Raw genomic sequence first — 5884 nt, forward strand, 5'->3', positions numbered from 1 at the left:
CTGTGAAACCCTCCAGACAAATCAGCTGCGTGCCAGCTGCCTTTCCTCGTACCCACTGACACTCCCCCTGCACGCTGTGTGTTGGAGAGCAGTGCTCCACCCAGTGGCTTGCATTGGGACCCCTAAGAAAAGAAAAGCACACACACAAATGAGATCTCTTTAGAGATTAACTTTTTCCACTGTCAAAACGGTTTACATTTAAAGATGAAGACTCCAGTCATATCAGTGGTCTAGAAAAAGCTGTTTTATTCTACATAAGGGTGGTCCATCTTATTGTAGCCGCTGTGAATAAATAATTAGGCAAACAGTACACTCCTGAAATCATTGGGGATACCACTGTGAAAAATAAGGACATACATTTAAAAAGCATACTTTTAAAAGAGTACTTATTACAGAATAATATACTTAAGTGCAAACTGAATTTAGGGTTTTTATAGATTTTTTCATGTTAAAAATTAAAATTGATTGTAGTTTACGTTTATTAAAAAAATGTAGTTTTACCCACCTAAGCAGGACTTTATATGTAATTTCATAATTAAGTTGGCTTATATCTATGCTATAGCTATTCAAACTTACATCATGCTAACAACATGTTACTACATGCTAATAATGCTAGAAACTTGCTAATTTTACTATAACATGCTATAACATACTTATCATGCTAACAACATGCTATTAACATGCTAATCATGTCAGAATAATGCTAGAGATGCTAATCATGTTAGACTATGTTAGAAACTTGTTAATTATGCTAGAATCATGCTATCAACATGCTATCAACATGCTAGTAACTTACTAATCATGTTAGTAACATGTTAATCATGCTAGAAACAATAAATCATGCTAGAATCATGCTAGCAATGCTAGTATCATGATAATCATGTTAGAAACATGTTTGCAACATGCTAGTAACTTGGTAATCATGTTAACAAAACCCTAGTAACATGTTAGTAACATGTTAATCATGTTAGAAACATGGTAATCATACTAGCAACAGGCTAACATGCTAATCATGCTAGAATCTAGCAATATGCCAGTAGCATCTTAATCATACTAGAATTATGCTAGCAACATGATAACATGATAATGATGTTAGCAACATGTTAGTAACATGTTAATCATGTTATAAACATGGTAATCATGCTAGCAACAGGCTAACATGCTAATCATGCTAGAATCTAGCAATATGCCAGTAACATCTTAATCATACTAGAATCATGCTAGCAACATGATAACATGATAATGATGTTAGCAACATGTTAGTAACATGATAATCATGCAAAACATGCTAGTCACTTGCTAATCATGTTATAAACATGTTAACAACGTGCTATAATCATCGTAGGAACATGCTAACAACATGCTAGTAACATTCTAATCATGCTAGAAACATGCTAGTAACTTGCTAATCATGGTAGCAACATGCTAGGAACATGATGCTTACAACATGCTAATTCATGTTAAATCATGCTAGCAACATGTTAATTCATGTTAAATCATGCTAGAATCATGCTAGCAACATGCTAATAAAATGTTATTCATGTTAGAATCATGTAAGTAACATGCTAGTAACATGCTAATCATGCTAGTAACATGCTAATCATGCTAGTAACATGTTAATCATGCTAGAAACAATAAATAATGCTAGAAGCATGCTGGTGACATGCTAGTAACATGATAATCATGTTATCAACATGCTAGTACCTTGCTAATCATTTTAGAAACATGCTAACAAAATGCTAGTAACTTGTTAGAACATTACTAGAACATAACATTACTAGAACATTACTAATATGTGAGAAACATGCTAACAAAATGCTAGTAACATGTTAATCATGTTTGAAACATGGTAATCATACTAGCAACAGGCTAGTAACATGCTAATCATGCTAGAATCTAGCAACATGCAAGTAACATGTTAATCATGCTAGAATCATGCTAGCAACATGCTAATGATGTTAGCAACATGTTAGTAACATGCTGATCATGCAAAAACATGCTAGTCACTTGCTAATCATGTTATAAACATGTTAACAACGTAGTAACGTGAATCATGGTAGAAATATGATAACAACATGCTAGTAACATTCTAATCATGCTATAAACATGCTAGTAACTTGCTAATCATGGTAGCAACATGCTAGGAACATGATAAATCATGTCTACAACATGCTAATTCATGTTAGATCATGCCAGCAACATGTTAATTAATAAATCATGTCAGAATCATGCTAGCAACATGTTAGCAACTTGCTAATCATGTTAAAAAAATGCCAGAAACATGGTAGTAACATGTTAATCAGGCAGCAACATGCTAGGAACATGATAAATCATGTTAGGAACATGCTAAATCATGCTAGCAACATGTTAATTCATGTTAAATCATGCTAACAACATGTTACTTCATGGTAAATCATGTTAGAATCATGCTAGCAACATGCTAGTAACTTGCAAATCATGTTAGAAAATGCCAGCAACATGATAATCATGGTAACAACATGCTAGGAACATGATAAACCAAGCTTACAACATGCTAATTCATGTTAAATCATGCTAGCAACATGTTAATTCATGTTAAATCATGCTAGAATCATGCTAGCAACATGCTAATAAAATGTTATTCATGTTAGAATCATGTAAGTAACATTCTAGTAACATGCTAATCATGCTAGTAACATGTTAATCATGTTAGAAACAATAAATAATGCTAGAAGCATGCTGGTGACATGCTAGTAACATGATAATCATGTTATCAACATGCTAGTAACTTGCTAATCATTTTAGAAACAAGCTAACAAAATGCTAGTAACTTGCTAGAACATTACTAGAACATAACATTACTAGAACATTACTAATATGTGAGAAACATGCTAACAAAATGCTAGTAACATGTTAATCATGTTTGAAACATGGTAATCATACTAGCAACAGGCTAGTAACATGCTAATCATGCTAGAATCTAGCAACATGCAATAATGATGTTAGCAACATGTTAGTAACATGCTGATCATGCAAAAACATGCTAGTCACTTGCTAATCATGTTATAAACATGTTAACAACGTAGTAACGTGAATCATGGTAGAAATATGCTAACAACATGCTAGTAACATTCTAATCATGCTATAAACATGCTAGTAACTTGCTAATCATGGTAACAACATGCTAGGAACATGATAAATCATGTCTACAACATGCTAATTCATGTTAGATCATGCCAGCAACATGTTAATTAATAAATCATGTTAGAATCATGCTAGCAACATGTTAGCAACTTGCTAATCATGTTAAAAAAATGCCAGAAACATGGTAGTAACATGTTAATCAGGCAGCAACATGCTAGGAACATGATAAATCATGTTAGGAACATGCTAAATCATGCTAGCAACATGCTAATTCATGTTAAATCATGCTAACAACATGTTAATTCATGGTAAATCATGTTAGAATCATGCTAGCAACATGCTAGTAACTTGCTAATCATGTTAAAAAAATGCCAGAAACATGGTAGTAACATGTTAATCAGGCAGCAACATGCTAGGAACATGATAAATCATGTTAGGAACATGCTAAATCATGCTAGCAACATGCTAATTCATGTTAAATCATGCTAACAACATGTTAATTCATGGTAAATCATGTTAGAATCATGCTAGCAACATGCTAGTAACTTGCAAATCATGTTAGAAAATGCCAGCAACATGATAATCATGGTAACAACATGCTAGGAAAATGCCAAATCATGTTAGGAATATGCTAAATCATGCTAGCAACATGCTAATCTTGTTAAATCATGCTAACAACATGTTCATTTACATTAAATCATGCTAACAATATGCTAATTTGTGTTAAATCATGCTAGAAGCATGGTTAAATCATTTTAAATCATGGTAGCAACATGCTTCATGCTAGAAACATGCGTGTGTTCCCACTCTGTCCCCAATTTCAACAATTAAATTTAAACTTTAAGCTTTTTAAACATATTTTAAACTTTCAGACAAGGCTTTCTCAAACCAACTTCAAAGTTTGTCTATGAAATTTACTCATCTAGTTACTTCTATTTAAAATATGGTTAAAGTGCTCTGCTAAATGTTCTGACAAGCATTTATGGTAAATTAAAATATATTTAAACATCGTATTGAAACTTTTATGTCATGTATTTAAATATTTGTGTAATTAAGATGTTGCAATTTTGTCAATTATTATACATATGTATTTTAGTTTTTCCAATATGTTTTACAGTAAACTTTAACCATAGACAACAGAAGTATGAAATGACACATAAAGATACTGAAGTCCTTCTTAAATTTAACTAATTTAACTAATTCAACTAATGTAATGCAAATTTAAGCTATAATATGTTTTTTTTATTTTACTGTATTAAAAATGCTATAGTCTATCTCTTAATCACAGGGGTGAAAACTCAATAATTTCTTCAAATAAAGGACAAATAATCTTAGCACTTTCATTTTATAGCTGTAAATACTGTGTATCAACAATTGTCTCATTCATGTCTGTTTTTATACCTCCAGATGAATTAAGCGAAAGGTGATACTTATATGCCACACAATTCCAAACTCCATTAGATCTTTTGAGCAAACTCTGACTAACTCTGGGACAGTGCTGTATATGTGCGAAAGATAACATGAGGTTCTGGAGAGTGTAACGGCATTAGACAGGCACAGACACAGCGAGAGCTGGAATGTGATCCAGACCTACAGGGTTTTTAAGTTCCCTAAAGGCCTATTTTTCCCATACAGCACAGCAATAAAGCCACCCAAAGGGAAGAGTATACAAAGATAACTTGAGCTCTTATGCACGTGGGCCCTGCATGTGTACACATGTGCGAGTCTGTGTGATATTCCAGCTCATCTTTCTCTGATATGCTGTTATTTATAGTTTTGGAGAGAATAATGTATTATTCACCAGAGAATGATTGACAATAACATTATTGTATTTCCAGTGAAATGGATGGTTTTGTGGATTTGCAATGACTCCAATGTGAGCCCAGCAAAATATACATTTAAAAAGTCTGATACACTCTTAAAAATAAAGGTGCTTCATGATGCCATAGAAGAATCTTTTTTGTCTAAATGGTTCTGTAAAGAACCTTTAACATCTGAAGAACCTTTCTCTTTCACAAAAGGTTCTCAGCAGAGAAAGAAGGTTCTTCATATTATAAAAATGAAGAAATTTTGTCTTAATGTTTTTTTGTGGAACCAAAAATGGTTCTTCTATGGCATTGCTGTGAAGAACCTTTTAAAGCACCTTTATTTTTAAGAGTGTATATGTATTATCTTCGGAGCTTTGAATGTCCAGGTGGTAATTAGTTCTATAAATTCTATAAATGAACTAATATATTGTAAGTAATAGATAAAGGCAAATAAACTATTTTCTAAAAGTTCTAAATTTCAAAATATCCATAAAAGGCCTTAATTATGGGTTACTAACAGCACAAAGAAAAGACTCGCAGCTTGTTTCAGATGTTGTGTGTGTGTGTGTGTGTGTGTGTGTGTGTGTGTGTGTGTGTGTGTGTGTGTGTGTGTGTGTGTGTGTGTGTGTGTGTGTGTGTGTGTGTGTGTGGACGCCAGTGTGAACTGGTCAGGCGTATGTTTCTCACCTCTGGTTCTTCAGTTCCCAGCTCTAAATATATACAGGTTCATTACAGAGTCTGTGCTACATTTTTCTAAGGTCTGCACTCTCACCTCTCCCTGTTACACTGGCACACATACTTGCATCACTCAGTCTAAATCAGGTAACTCTGAGAATACAGAGTAAAAGTCTATAGGCTATTTTCCACTATAAAAAATTGTTGCTTGTTTCAACATAAAAACTTAAGTTTTGTGGCTGCCTTAAGATTTTAAGTTATTTCAACTTAAAAGTACA

This window comes from Garra rufa, chromosome 24 (assembly GCF_049309525.1).
Source record: "Garra rufa chromosome 24, GarRuf1.0, whole genome shotgun sequence".
NCBI lineage: Eukaryota > Metazoa > Chordata > Actinopteri > Cypriniformes > Cyprinidae > Garra > Garra rufa.